The sequence below is a fragment of the Pholcus phalangioides genome, unplaced genomic scaffold, assembly GCF_987345545.1.
Source record: "Pholcus phalangioides strain wild (caught in Gottingen) unplaced genomic scaffold, Ppha-v1.0 ptg000008l_1, whole genome shotgun sequence".
In the NCBI taxonomy this organism is placed as follows: domain Eukaryota; kingdom Metazoa; phylum Arthropoda; class Arachnida; order Araneae; family Pholcidae; genus Pholcus; species Pholcus phalangioides.
In genome coordinates this window covers 18687626-18704189 of record NW_028301601.1, presented here as the reverse complement: position 1 = coordinate 18704189, position 16564 = coordinate 18687626, and the positions used below count along the sequence as shown (strand labels likewise).

Here is a 16564-nt window from a genome sequence, read left to right as displayed (position 1 = left end):
CGAGAAAGGGAAAACAGTAACGGATTAAAGTCAATTCAGCTTTTTTTTTTCAAAAGGATTTATCACGTATGACCCGTGAATATTTTAGGTATTTTATTGAATGTTAAAAGGATGTAAAAATCTAAAGCAGAGGTTTCAATGTTCCAACCAGCCCAAAGAAGGATACATATAATTCTCGAATATAGATATGTTCGAATTCTCGAATATAGATATGTTCGAATTCTCGAATATAGATGTGTTCAAATTCTCTAATATAGATTCAAATTCTCGAATATAGATTCAAATTCTCGAATATAGATATGTTCAAATTCTCGATATGTTCAAATTCTCTAATATAGATATGTTCAAATTCTCTAGTATAGATATGTTCAAATTCTCGAATATAGATATGTTCAAATTCTCTAGTATAGATATGTTCAAATTCTCTAGTATAGATATGTTCAAATTCTCTAGTATAGATATGTTCAAATTCTCTAGTATAGATATGTTCAAATTCTCTAATATAGATTCAAATTCTCGAATATAGATATGTTCAAATTCTCTAGTATAGATATGTTCAAATTCTCTAGTATAGATATGTTCAAATTCTCTAATATAGATATGTTCAAATTCTCTAATATAGATATGTTCAAATTCTCTAATATAGATATGTTCAAATTCTCGAATATAGATATGTTCAAATTCTCGAATATAGATATGTTCAAATTCTCGATATGTTCAAATTCTCGATATGTTCAAATTCTCGATATGTTCAAATTCTCTAATATAGATATGTTCAAATTCTCGATATGTTCAAATTCTCTAATATAGATATGTTCAAATTCTCTAGTATAGATATTTTCAAATTCTCTAATATAGATATGTTCAAATTCTCTAGTATAGATATGTTCAAATCCTCTAATATATAGATATGTTCAAATCCTCTAATATATAGATATGTTCAAATCCTCTAATATATAGATATGTTCAAATCCTCTAATATATAGATATGTTCAAATCCTCTAATATATAGATATGTTCAAATCCTCTAATATATAGATATGTTCAAATCCTCTAATATATAGATATGTTCAAATCCTCTAATATATAGATATGTTCAAATCCTCTAATATATAGATATGTTCAAATCCTCTAATATATAGATATGTTCAAATCCTCTAATATATAGATATGTTCAAATCCTCTAATATATAGATATGTTCAAATCCTCTAATATATAGATATGTTCAAATCCTCTAATATATAGATATGTTCAAATCCTCTAATATATAGATATGTTCAAATCCTCTAATATATAGATATGTTCAAATCCTCTAATATATAGATATGTTCAAATCCTCTAATATATAGATATGTTCAAATCCTCTAATATATAGATATGTTCGAATTCTCTGATATAGATATGTTCAAATTCTCTAATATAGATATGTCTATTGTAACATCAGTAAAAATTTTAACAGTGCGAACTTTTCCCCGGAACCCCCCAAAAAAAAACCTCTCAGAGTTCTGCGGAACACCGGCTGGAAACTTACGGCATCTAGATATCGTCAGAATAGAACGAATGGATCAACCTTTCCCAAATGGCCGCCGTTAACTATTTCCAGCTCCGAGAAACGAGAAACAATTAAGCTTCAGTAAAAAAAAAATACAGCAGAAACTCACCTCCCATCCGATCTTCATCCTTTGTGTAGGAATCGATGGAAACATTTAACGATGTCTCCAGTCATCAACTCTTTATTTTTCTCTTAACCTTGACATAAAAAAAAAAAACCATCAAGAAGAAGAACCAGAAGAAGACCTCCTAAACCGGTCTCCATTTTTCTCAGACATTTTCTTGTTTTTTTTTCATTATCAGTTCCGTCGAGAGGTCTTCAAAGCGAAAAATGATCCACCAGGTGCAGTAGTTTTATAAGATGGTCCTACCATTTACTGCTAAGAAATTCTACATCCATTTGACAAGACTTAAGACACTGTATGGTAATCGTTTGAGCGACGACACGTGAGTTAAATAGAAAACTTGATTCTATTAGGTACAGAATACTGAGCAAGTCTTTCGCCTAAGGCAGAGGAGGGTCTTCAACTTTCTTTTCTAGTCGCGAGCACTGCCTGTACAAATCATCAAAAGAAGAGCGCCCTCACGGCAAGATTGACATACGTATGCATGAAATCGGGATGATTTTAATCCTTGAATTCAATTTGTGCAAGGTATTTAATTGGGGCGTTGATGAAGTGCTCGCGAGCACGAAATCAGGAACGAGCACTCTGGGTGCTTCAGGGAGCACCGTGGTGCTCGCGAACAACGGGTTGAATATACCTGACCTAAGGCAATGGATGCTTTGTGTTCAGCTTCTACCCTGGAATTGGATGATGCCATTATCCATAACGAATGTTGAAAGAATTCGTGAAATTCCCACCTATATACAGCATAAGTGTTCAATTTTTCGGACATTGTTGGTCCCTCACGTGGTTTTCTATCCTTCATCAGCCACTTGAGTAATCTGGTCAAGATTCTCCTTGCATGAAAACAGAGGCGTTCAACGTAAATTTCATCAAATTCATGGTCGTAAATTTAAATTTCATCAAATTCAATGTCATAAGTTTCAGCAAACGTCTTCCTAAAAGAACTTTGTAAAACAATTTCAAATAAAATTTCATTGAAAATCGTCTCACAAGATTCCATAAGATAAATTATAATGAATTAATTCTTGTTCGCTGTAATTTCGTGAATAATAGTCTTGATAAATAATGTTCAGCATGGATTTGATTGATTTCGTCATGAGTAGTCGCAGAAACTTTCGTTGAGAAAAGGCTCGGTAAATTTTTTGTTAAAAAATAACCTGAGCAAATGTTATTAAAACAAGTCGCAATCCATTCTCAACGAAAGTCTCAATAAATTTTCACTCTCAATACAATCTCAATATAAATCCTTAATATATTCCATAACGTCTCAATCCAAAATGTCAACAAAAGCACTCAATAAAGTTTATAAAGTCCTAAGCTCATTTTGAAATCCAAGTCATCTTAAAGTCCAGTTTTGAGAAAAGTCCTCAATATATTCCATAAGGACTCGATAGTCAGCAAATTCCATCGAAAATTACCTCAGCAAATTATATCCAAGATAGGCCTCAGTAATACAATCTAAAATAAGCTCATAATGAAAACTGTCAGTCCTATCTCAACTAAAGTCCTCAATAAATTCCGTAAAGTCTCAATCCAATCTCAGCAAAAAATGTGGATATAAGTTTGATAAACAGAAGTCCCAAGTCCAGTCTCAGCGATAGTTCTCAATATACACATTTCTTAAAATCTCAATCAAATTTTAAGAAAAGTCATCAATTCCACAAAGTCTCGACCAACTTAAGTCAACTTTTTGAAATTTCAAAAAAAGATATCATTAAGACTGCCCTCAGTAAATTCCGTCGTGAATATACAGAGGGTGGGCAAACACTCCGTAGAAACTTGAAAATTCATAAAAACCGGAAAAATAACCGAAATAAAAAAGCGATTTTCAGGATTAGCATCGCTAGGTCACGGGAATTTTTTTGACCGGAAAAAAATAACTCAGAAAACAACCGATAGAAGGCGCGGGCGTACACACGTCAAAGAAAAGATACGCAAATAACGAACAGGATGCCTCCAAATCGTTTATTACAGCAGTATGTGTTCCACATGACCACCACACCAAAGGGGATAACACATTCCAGGTGAGTCACAAATACAGCAACGGCAGAGTTCGGCAGGCAATGCCGTCTTAACGCACGGGGCCCACCCGGGCACGGCCCGTGGGGCCTCAAGAGAAGAGGGGGCCTCACAAAAATAGAAACCAACTGAAATTTTCGAGAATTTTCCAGGTAGGGCCTCAGAAAAATCAGTTGGCCCGGGGGCCCATCACTCTCTTAAGACGGCCCTGGCGGTAGGTGTGGATGTATACATGACACCTCTCGGCGGATCAATGTCTTAGTTCCGACAGATTGGATGGACCGGATCGATACACTTTTCTTTGACTTGTGTATGCCAGCACCACCTAACGGCTGTTTTTTGAGTTATTTTATTTTCCTGTCTTCAAAAAAAATTTCCTTGACCTAGCGATGCTAACCCTGCAAACCGCTTTTCATTTCGGTTATTTTTCCGGTTTTAATGCATTTTTAAAGTTTCTACGGACTTTTTGCTGACCCTATATCCCACGTTTACTTCACGCATTGTAGTTATTCATCTAAAATAATAATAAAAAAAAAGCAATGAAGACCAGATATTCTGAAATCTCGACATCAATTTCCAAGTTGAAATCGCTTCCATCTCAAGTGTTATAGTCAAGAGTAATTGAACCTGTCGCTTTCGTAGGGTTCATCCATTAGACAGAGCGTCTACGTTCACAGTTCCCATAAAATATTCAGGATGTCACGTGTGTCTGGGGAGGAAAATAACTCTCTTCTGACGGAGCGGACAAATACACACACACGGTAGCCTGCCTGCCTGCCTGCCTGCCTGCCTCTTCCTACTGGTATCAAGACAGGGCTCGGCAGGGGGACTGACTGCCTCATCTTCATTCTGGATGCTTGGGACGTCAGATAAGAAGCGCGAAATAAAATAACGCCAGACGAAACAAAACATAATTATATCGTTATTGCTATTATAAAACCATTTCTCATGTGAGCCACGCGCCCGCCATCACGTTTCGCAGCCGAGGGGGAGAAACAAAATTATCTAAAATAGCTGTTATAAGAGCAGTATATATATATAAAGAAGCGGTCACGCACGACATGGTGTTGAACGGTTTCAACATTAATGCTCATGAGTAAAAAGAGAAATTAAATATGATTTCTCTACATGAATTCTTGAATTTTTGTTTTTTTGATCATGTGTCTTATTGAATTTTCCCAATAAAAATTTCATTCATGATTGTCAAAAAAAAAAAATTTTCACTAAAATTGTCTCGATAAATTTAATGAATGAATAGCCTCATAAATATATCGTTGGGAGTGGGTCTCACATTAAATGTCGTTACGAGAATAGCGTCGGGGAATTTCGTTTCGAATAATCTCTACCGATTTCGTCAAGAATAGTCTCAATGGATTTCATTGAATAGACTCAAATTAAGGGATCTCATACCTTTTAACATAATAAAACACTATGCCTCTAGTAGACACATCATTTAGTTCCCAACTTTAAGGCGCGAATGCGAGCCGATCTCCACTTTAAACATTACAAATGTAATTCAATCATAACGCATCACTCACTTCACTTCTGAAATATATATGGCAGCTCTGAAAAATCAAACACAACACTACATACGCACTCAGACTGTAAGGTACACACACAGTTACACTTCCGGTACAACTCACTAGGTAGTAAATCGCCCATAGATGGCGATAGACCTCAGTTGTGCTCGGTTTGAACGAAAGAAAGTAGTCATATCATTAAAAATACTAATTAATCATTGATTTATTTCAAATGTTTTTACATATCTTTGATTGTATATACAACTGTATATACACTATCTTATTGTCAGTATAGGCCTAAGGCCCATATATAAAGATTTATATATATATCAAATACTTTTTTTTTTGCGCGCGCATGATAAAACAGCACAATATCAATGTAATTGAATACAAATTGATTCAAAATAAAGGGCAATACTCAGTTCGTGAAATGAAGCAAAAAAAAAATTGAGATTTCATTGACTAAATCTTATTTAAAATTGAATTTAAAATTTAATTTTTTTCAATTTTAAAATTATGTGTACAAAAAAAATAAGTGTATATTCAAAATATATACACACACACAGGGTGCATAGGTAACAGGCGTATGACATTTTATTTTAGTGAACGTAAAATAATTTGTTTTTCCCTGGTCAACTACGGTAAAACTATACGAATTGAAGTTTACAATAAAATTACATATTTCACAATATTTGGAAGAAAATACAAAGCGAGAAATAAAAAATTAAACATTTTTGAATGGACACAAAATAGAACAGTTAATGCTTAATGTGATGAAGAAAGCTGGGGCCGAGGGCATACTTCCGAGGGCTAGAGGCATACTTCCAATTAGACAAAGTTTCCAAATAACCTATAGTACTTAGATATTGTATTTTAGTTGCAAGGGGCTGTATCGCTATTAAAATTTTAAAAAAAAACAACTTTTATACAGTCCTCGTGTGTCCCAAAACCTAATGAGAAAGTTGTTGTCCCGACCCTCCTGATGCAAAAAAATGAAATTCCAAGTCTTTAAGTGCATTATTCACTGAGATATTCTACCTAATATAATGAACCCGATTAGAAAGTTGTTGTCCTGTCTCTCTCGATGCCAATTTAAAAAATTCCACGTTTCTAAGTGCAAAATTCGCTGAAGTATTCGAATTCGAAAAACGGAGTAAAGTTGGAGAAGAAACGGTATCAAGTGCGGGAAAAACCGTTTTACCAGCATTCAATGCTATTTTTTCCGAAGTTGGTCATTTTTCCGGCCAGCCCAGCTGTATATACAACTGGGTCATCCATCACTAATGGGTCATCCATCACTAAGTACTGTAAAAACAGACAAGTTGTCTTTCGTACTTATTTACTTGAAAGTGAAAAACCCGAGAAGTTTGCTATCGGGGGTTTGGATCCTACTTCCTCTAGCGATGACGTGATTCTCTCCTCACAGGAACAAAACTTTCAGGTAATCGAGGTTCAGCAGATGTGACGACGAAAGGACGGAGTGAAACTACCCATTTGGTGGGTGGACCTGACGAAGGGCCCTAAGTCAAACAAGATCCTGGAAATGAAAGAGCTGGATCATCTGAGGGTCGAGTTAGAAACTTCAAGAGTTCTCGACAAAAATTTGTTCCATGTTTCTGGTGTATATTCGCAAGCCATCCAAGTTTTGAATGTTCAGCCCCCGGAGAAATGCATAAAATGCAATAACAACATCCAAGCCGACTCTCCTCAAACGTACAGGGGGTTAAACAAACCTCAGTGCGTCAACTGCTGCCTTTTCCGTACGGCGAACTACAGGAACTGTGACCTTCCGCTGTACAGCAAGCTGGCGGAAAATCCAGAGAAGCTCAATTATTCCACTCAATCATCTAGGGCCAATTTGCTGCAAATCCTGAAGAAAGAAACACCTTAGCGCCCTCAACGGATATGAGGACAAAAAAGACAGTAGTCCTCTGACAAAGTGCTGAAAGGAGTCTGATCGGGGTCTCACGAAATCCTGAAAACGAGGGGATCCAGTCTGCTTCCGAAGACACACTAACTAGGTTCCTTACTGGAAAAATCGTTCTTGAAAGCTATTAAAATTTGTGAAAACAACTTGAATCCTGAAGAAAATCTACTTCTTCTACAATACAGGATCAGCGAGACACTTTCAAGAATTCAACATACCATGGTCTCATCACGATGAATTAAGAAACATCATCAAGGGATTTTTTTGCGTTACACCCTTCGTTGGATGGTGTCTCCCCCCCCCTCCCCTAGCGTTGTACGTCAAAATACAGACATTAATTTTTTTCTCATTCACTTACATGCACAACCCAATTTGCTTGTGATAGCTCATCCAGGAACCGGCGAAAAACTTCAATTCTGTTCAATCTCATTAAAAGTCCAAATTAAAGTCCATATAAAGAGAACTCTCAATCCGATCCTAATAAAATTCCTTAAAAAATTCCATATACAGTATAATGAGAAGTCTCAATCCATTTCAAACAAGAATCCTCAATAAATTTCGGATTAGAATGCCTTTAAAACAATTTAATAACAATATTTAAAAAAAAAAATAACAATCACATAAGTTACAAAACTAATAATTCAACAATATCAAGAATATAATAGAAAATATTATTTTTTGTTAATTCATCAAAACTTGTGCGAACGAATACAATTCTTAATTGAAATTTTGTTACTTAATTTTTTTTTAACAATATTTATGCATGTAGCGAGATATAATTAACCTTATTAGAATATTCCTGTATATTGTATCTTTTTACGGAAATTATTTATAAATAATGACTCGGCATGTGCTTAATGACTAGAAAACGTTTTTTTTGATTTTTTGATTTTTTTTTTTCACAATCAAGGAAATGATGAAATTCCTATCTAAAGGGAAAATCAAAAATAAACTAATCAATCAAGATTCCGTGAAGAAAACGCGTCGAACCGCGGGGAAAAAAAAAGCAAAAAAACAAAAACATGGTTTAATCCCAATAACAGCGCACGCCCAATAATCCATCTTATCACTGATGAACATAAGTGAAAACCACTTGTGAGAATTAATTATTTCTATTATCATTATTATTGTTATTATGATTAAGAAAAGAAAATCTTATAATCCTTTTAAATCTGGGAATTCTTTTTTTCCTTTCGCTTCTTAAATTGATTCCGCGAATGTTTTCCGCTCAAGCAAATTAAAATGACGTCATTTTGCCATGAGATTTCACACTGCGTATATTCAGTTCGAGTTTTTCTCATAAATACATACTTTTCATCATCAAAAATCATTCGAGAAGTACTTTTAACAGCTTTTTTTTCATTATATTATAGACGTAAAATTCAACAAAAATAACTGGGGAAAAAATGAAAGTGTAATATGGAAATTCTAAGCTTCGCTGATTTTTCCTGAAGCTAGTTTAGCGAATTCTGAAAAAGAAAGAAAACAGTTGATAGTGAAAAAATTCCATGAAATGTTTTTAGAAATGATAATAATCTAAAGGCATGTCCGAACGGGATAAATAGTGTACAAACAAAAATCAAGGCATTCAAGAAGAAAATAACCGAGAGGTTTTTTGAATGGGTTGAGAAATAAAAACATTGGGGAAGAAATGTTAATCTGGTTGTATCAATAACACAAAAGGAATAAGAATGAGTACTTTCTTGCACATGAATTTTCGGTATGAAAACAGGGAAAATGTCAAGTCGAATATCGTGTAATATAATATTGCATTTAAAAAAATATGAATTTTTTTTGTAAATGACTTTCATTTGTAGATACATTTCACTGCATGGAAGTTTCAGCACACAGGGTCTACATGAAAAGTTAATATTCCTTCTTTTTTTATGTATACGACCCCCCTTGGGAAATTAAATACATTTTCAGCAACTACAAGTAATTTGAAAATTTTGTTCATGGGAAATACGCTAAATATAACTTAATTCAAATTCGGTTGATTAAGTTAAAATTTTGACAATACGATGGCAGATCACTGAAAATATGCAAATTAGTGTTCTATAAAATGCAGCGTCCATCTATAAGATGGACAGCTGAATTGTCCTGAATTCAGCTGTCCTGTTTCTGAATTTTCTTGTTACTGGTGCTTGCATTTCAGGCGTTTCATTGCGATGTTGGCATTGGTGAATGAAGCACTATCGGTGAAATGTTTTTTTTTTTTTTTTATCGCAGCCATGAATAGCAGCTGAAGCTTCACAAACGGTTCAGATATAGGAGATTAAAGAAAGGTTCAGGTCCCCTCTATCGACAAAAATGTGAACTAAATTAATTTTTTCCTGCAACAAAAAAAATCCCCCTTCGTGAGAATAACTTTTTCCACAAACCATATTCAAATTTTTCAATTTTTTCAATTTTAATGAATTTTTAAACTATTCACGAATTTTTGAACATCCGTGTGAGTGAAAAATTAATTTTTCCTCATTAAGATTTTAATTGGTTGCTACGGCCGCTGTAATGACTTCAAGCGGTCAGGAAACCTAATGGAGGACTATCTGATCGTTACAGAGTACACAAATGATTTCAACATGCAGTTGTAGGTCGAACTACAAATGTTTTGAGACGCAGATAATTCAAGCACGGGTAATCCTGCGTATACGATACGCTGTACCTGCTGATTGATATTTATACTATTACTGATAATGTGATGTGATCTGTAGCCCCATTTACTATACCTTTCATCTGGTTTTGTCCCAAATTACATTTTAATGACTTCATCGCTCTTTTCCAAAGATGATGTGAAAACGTTTTTAGTATATTCAGTACAATGCTCCGAACTCAACCATAAATTTAAAGTCTTCGCTCCCTAATAGTGACCGGTGAAATATACATGCCGCCGTGACCATTTCCATCATTAAGTCAATGGCCTCGCTACCGAATATTAATTACGGTACTTAACAGCACTTAATGGTATATATTGTTAATGTGAAATGATAAATCTCGCGAAAAAAAAAAAATTGTGTTGCAAAACAACTTTAGATAAACACTAATTGTAATTCAAGTGGTGCCCTCCGATTCCGTCATTTGTTTTTTGTGGTTTTTTTTTCTCGATAATATATCCAAATTGAGAGCTTAATGTGATGGTTACGAAAACACTTTCCATACACGTTAATTAAATGCATACCCGTGACCTGGCACTGGGATTTTCTGGGAGTCTTTCTTAATTAATTATGGAAGCGACTAACGATTTCTTATGTGTTAATAAACAACTTGGAGATGCCGAAATGCAGAAATCAACCGTAATTTTCGTTTGCTCATGACAGAAATTGCATAAATTCTGGTATTTTGCCTACTATTACCTTTCAGGCGAGACAGCTTCATCCGAGATTGAAAAATTATCTTAACTCTTTCGAATAATGATGGATATTCTTCATTAAATTAGGCAAATTATGAAAGTTTTCAAACGAACAGTGGATCATTAATAAGAAATGACGGATTATTTATAATCGCGGATGTCTTTATAACTTCGCCAGACCCAAAAAGGGTCATTATAATTTCAAATTATGCAATTAAAACACATTATATATTTATATTTGAAAAATTAATCATAGAAATCATCAACTATTATTTAGAAAAAAGGTGTTAGGGGGAGGGGTCGTTATCTCCTTTACACTGACACTGCTTGCATATGGAGTCGAGCCTAATTATTAAAAACTCTTGTGTAGATATGCTCTGATATATGCAGATGCATTCTCTCTACCGCAGTAAAAACTCTCAATAAGAGAGACGCACGAGCTCAGATTTTTTTGTCCCTTGAATGGAGATGTCCCCCTTAGGCCCCTTTCACACGGAGGGTCCGCATCCGCATCCGCTCCGTGTGAAAGGGGCCTTATTCAGAGTTAAATGAGTTCTTATTTTAAGGGAGAGTCACCTGTACCCCGAAATGGCGTTGCGACTGAGCAAATCATTGCATGCACCAACCTCTCGATGAGTATTAAAAAAAACCTGCCGTTCGGAATCGGCAATAAATTGTAGGTCCCGGTCTAATTAGCCCTCGTGTGCAGAAAATGACCGTGGTGCGACAAAAATGATCAAATGATCGAATCATTGCATAACATTCGCGTCTCTTGGACACAAAGGGGACCAAGTCGGCCGATCATGAAACGAGATCCTTATCTTTCCTAAAATAGCGGTATATACCGTAGAATAAATTATATCTCTATAACCTTACATCCTAACGCCCAAAGAACTTGAATCACTGCCCATGGGCGGAGATATGGGGGGGGGGGCGCATGGGGTGTCACAGGTAAAGCCGACTAATCTAGTATTTGCGTATATATGAATTGGCATCATCACCATCATCATCATGCCCACCCCCCAGACTTTCAAGTCTATCTCCGCCTATGTCACTGACACAGTAAAAGTAAAAAGTGGAAAAGAGAAAAAAAGCGTGGGTTCTTTGAGAATGTCTTTGGTCTTTTCAATGCTTTTTCTAAATTAAAACAGTTACGGTTTCTTTAACATCGAAATCTCTCAATTTCAACCGGTTTCGTAAGGCTTTACTGGGTTTTTTTTTTCCCCCTAGCGTTTGTTGTTTCGTGGTCCGTTGACCATTCTAACAACCATATGGGGTTTTTATTAATACTACAGTATATGATGAATGCTGTCTAGTCCGACAGTTACGCTGCTTTAGTAAATAGAATAAATGACCATAATTGTATTTTTCCAACGGATTTTTATTTCTTCTATTCTATATCACCATAATTGTACATAATTTTTTTTTTTCCTGGAGAAGCAATCTATTTTCAGTGCACTGCACTTTCTTCTCTCAACTTGTCTCAAGGTATTAGGGAAAAAAAAAATGTGGCCTCGGCAAGGACGGCATGTTCCAGGATGTCCTGTTTTAATCTGGCTTTTCTCGACCATTACGTACGAGATGGTCATTTATAATCCGTACTTACTTACATTATCTTTCTCTCTCGTGGGGCTGAAACGATAACCTAGTCTCAAGGTCTGAATGATCGATCTATTTCGCGTTATTTTATGGGAATTATAGGATCGTTTTCGAAGGTTGGAAATCAAAAGTATTGTGATGTAAGAATAAGTATCCGATGGATTTAATACCCGGATCAAAAAATCCCGTCTGTTGTTTTAGTTAGAGAAAGCGTATATGTGTAATATAGGCTATATATTATGGCAGAAAGATATTAAATTTTAATGAAATCTCTTGAAATCGTAATAAAGGATTTTTTTTTTTTGATGAGAAGCAAAATTTTTTTTTCGTGAAGCAATTTATACGGTTGTGGAAAGTAATAGAGAGGAAATCCGGGAACTTTAAGATGGTTTGTTCGAGGTTTTTTGAAGGACTCGAAGATTACAGATTGCATTTGCTTTGAAATTAACTGTTTGAAGCGATCAAAAGCCATTGTCTGACTCAGCTTAAAGCTCCTTTATGGAAAATCCTCTTGAAGCATCGGTGACGTCGTTCGTTCTGCGATTTTTTTTTTCCCCGAAAGGATGTAGAAGTTAATGCGCCCACTGGAGCTTGATGTACTCACGCTTGCCTCTCAAGTCTGACATCAAGACATGGACAGATACAATGACAGGAACAAAAAATAATCCTGACTGATTTAATTAGCATTTTTTAGATAACGCACAAGTATACCAGTCGTGTTTTTTACACCACTCACTATTCGAAAAATAGATGGCAGCACCAACTTCACACACACAACACTAGAAAGTCACGTACACCGTTACCTACACACACTCACTTCCAGCATGACTCGCCCTCGAGAAAGGGTGAAAGAGTACTAAATTGCCTTCACGATGATTTACCGGATTTGTACTAGAAGAAGAGTTACCAATCCGGAAATAACTTGGTAACTCCCGATACAAAGGTGTGTTATCCCCCAGTATTGGTATGAGGCTCCCAATGCCAAGCAGTCTACCCTTACAAAAAAATATTCCGCCACATCGAGTATACAACTTACAGCACTTTAATTAACAAGCGCATTCTCATTCATTTCCAGTTTCGTCATTAGAAAAGAGAGAGAGAGATGGCAGCACCTGAACACGTGCATGCACGAAAACATACATAAATGCTCTCTCTCTCTCTCTCTCAGTTAGGTTTTCCATAATCAGTTCCGACGCAGCAACTTCTTCGAAAATCACAGTGTAAGTATGGACCAGGGTTCTTAACGAGGGGTCAACAGAACCCGTGGGAAGATTGAGGTGGGGGAGGGGGTCGTTGCATGAGAAAACAACTCATTATTTTTGTCTTGCTATACGAATACATTGTTTTGTATTGTGGTCCATGATCTTCATTTTATTGGTGGGGGGCGTGACTATCATTTTCTTGGCACAGGGAGTCCTTCTTGGTGGCACAAAGGGTCTGTGGAACACAAACAGTTAGGAAACAATGATGTAATATAGATCAGCGCATCTACTTTTCCCAGTCCTTATGAGGGCTGTAAAAATAGTTCTCTTGATCAATTCTACAAAAGTTTCACTCTATAAAAGTATTCTCACCATCATCGAAAAACGTCACATCACCTCATTATGAAAACCGAATAATTAATTTCATGATTATGGTGGCATATGCGATCCGGTGTTTCAAATTATGAACAGTCATATAAAAAAAAATTAAGTTTAACGAGGAAATTTCCTCGTGAATCCGTACATAGTTAATCCCCCAACACACAACAGATGAATCAGCCCCTTGTTGTTCCAGGGATTATCGCGAAATATGTCTCATAATAATCCCCGTTATTTTGAACTAAGAGGAAAGCGTTATTTATACGATTATGGTTCAGCGGTATTTCTGAAACGCCGAGAGGAATAATCCCCTTCAGGAAGAAACGTGACTATCCGAGTGAGATTCATTTACAAGATGGGATCTAAACAAAAACAAACAGTCAACATGCATCATTAACGCAAGATCCTTAAACACTTCAATCATCATGTTTGTTCTTTCCTGTTAACAAGAGACAGAAGGTACAACGCTTGATTCGTTGAAGTGGTTTTGAAGCAAATAGTCTTCATCAGATTTAGAATTTTAATTCAGGGTAAAAAAAAAAACCTCTTCTATTCATATCTGAAACATTAAAAAGGATTAAGAAGCATATACTATTCGTAAATGTCTATTTCTGGATTGTTGAAGAATGCTTTGTTTCGAATATTCGCCCAAATGAATCTTGAAAGGGGGCGCGGTAGTCCAGGTCGATAAGATACTCGCCTAAAGTACCAAAAGGATGTTTTAGAGGCGATACCCGATTTTTCCTTGCCAGAAACTTTCTTGCGGCACAAGGGAACAACAGAAACAACGACATGAGCACAGAAAACGATTGTTTCCACAGGGAGTCCTCACATCGAGGAGTTAACGCACAAACCTCTCGTTGATTATAAAAATAAAGTCCGCCTTTCGGAATCGGTAATAAATTGTAGGTCCCGGTCTAATTAGCCTTCGTGCGCAGGAAATAACCGCGGTGTGACAAAAATGATCAATGAACCTTAAAAGAAAAGCAGTTATTGAGGCTGTAATTTTTGTCGTAGACGATCACACAACGTTATTAGACAATTTCTGTCGATCTCTTGACCAACCCAACGAGCGCAGTTGGGGTCGGAACTAGAAGTCTGGTTCATTTTTTGTCAGAGGCCTACTACGGTCAAACGTAATTTTTACGTTTCTCTTTCACTGTAACCACCTCATCTCTCCATAAAAGTCGACATGTTTTGTTTCCCCTTAAAATATTTTAAATATTCTCGAGAATGCTGCCCAGTGCAGCTGTTACACCTTTGTTCGCCTAAATTCAGCCGTGGACTGAGTTGGGCGCCGCTATGGTGGTTGAATGACCATATTGACAAACTCGCATAGAGGATGCAGGTTCGAACCCCACTATACCACAGTGGTGGTCGGCTGAAGTTTGTTGTCTGTGATTCCCAACTTCGAGGCGTGAATGCGAGCCTATATCTCCCGTTAAAAAGTCTCGCCACAAAGAGCAATAGGCCTACTTACGGTACACTTATTCAATCATTACACTTCACCCATAAGCTCCGTTTACATGTATAAGTTTGGGGGGGGGGGTAGCTTTGAAGATTATTACCCCTGCATAGGGCAAACTTTTTTTTCCTCGGCGGGGGGAAGACAGATCCATCAAAAGAGGTCCATCTTTGTTGCGGAATAAAGATGGGCATTCCGCTCTCCTCTCCCATAATCCTTTATGCCTCGAAAACTACTAAACTGTTTGCTCCTTTGTCAGCCCATCTTGAGTCAACCACTTTCGTTCAACCCACATGACCAGTGACGACTTCCAGAAAAAAAAAGGGGGGGGGAGAATACGTGCCTAAACTAAACACCATGTAAACGGGTTGCAACGAAAATTCGTGTTACCAGTAACTTGCTAACTACCCTTCCCAGCATACTTTATTTTCCATGTAAACGGGCAATAGTTGGAAAAATTGACGGCAGGTGGCAGCAATATAATAAAAGTAAGAGGGGAAACAAACTTCACATTAAGTTTGTCTAGAACAGTGATTCCCAACGTGGGTGTTAACGCCCCCCCCCCCTCGGGAAGCGATGGAATGTTCCAGGGGGCGGTAGAAGCTACGGGTATAACATAGGATCCTGTGGGTTAGATTGCGTTGAGGGAAAGATGGGAGAAAAAAATTTCTGAAGAAGGGGACGATGGGACACAAAAGGTTGGGAACTATGGTCTAAAACGGTGCTCCGCGGAGACCTAAGGGCTCCGTGTGGACTCCCAGAGGCTCCGTGGCCACTCGTGGGAAAAAAACAGTAAATTTGAAGAAAAAAATTATAAATATTTGTGAATAATAAAAATAAGTCAGTAACTTTGATGAATAAATATGAAAATAGGCCTACGGGGATCCACCATAGAAATCATGTACCAGAAAGGGCTCGGTGGGTCAAAAAAAGATGAGAACCACTGGTCCAGAAGGTCGACTACCTTCTTATATCTATCTATTAATTGAGACAGAGCGACGGACCTAGATCTGGTGAGGAGGAAGGCTGAATATGTAAGAAAAACCTATATAGTGCTATGACTCATCCTTGAGACAGAGTTCTTCAACTTTTGCGTTTGTACTAATAAAAAAATATCCATGGACGCTTTTACAAAATAGTATTCAGTACATAGCATAAAACTCTAAGATCCTCACTCTTTTATCCCTAGAAATACGTAGAGTATTTTATAAAATTTTCCCAAGGAGAAGCTGCGGATGTCATTACGGTGATGTTTTCACGGCGATATTAAGACTGCCATGTTTTTTTCATGGTGGAATTTAAACACGGCAGAGTACTTTGACGGCGATATTAGAACGGCCGTAGTTTTGACGGCGATATTAAGACGGCCATGGTTTAAGTCATGGCGGTGTTTTGACGACGAGATTAGGACGGCCACGTTTTTGT

At 36.6% G+C, this 16564-nt stretch overlaps 1 protein-coding gene and 1 long non-coding RNA gene across 5 annotated transcripts in view; one reads left to right on the top strand and one right to left on the bottom strand.

Moving 5' to 3' along the window:
* The window catches only part of LOC149083937 (uncharacterized), a 102343-nt gene extending 100565 nt beyond the window's left edge, over nucleotides 1-1778 (bottom strand). For 2 of the 4 annotated variants that reach the window (XR_016192931.1, XR_016192930.1), the window contains exon 1: nucleotides 1663-1762. This is a non-coding gene — a long non-coding RNA (uncharacterized LOC149083937). Of the gene's footprint in view, nucleotides 1-1662 lie in introns of all 4 variants that reach the window. The other 2 variants (XR_016192932.1, XR_016192929.1) reach the window with 2 other exon arrangements.
* The window catches only part of LOC149083936 (hephaestin-like protein), a 100166-nt gene that overhangs the window by 42992 nt on the left and 40610 nt on the right, over nucleotides 1-16564 (top strand). The gene's annotated exons all lie outside the window — the stretch shown is intronic.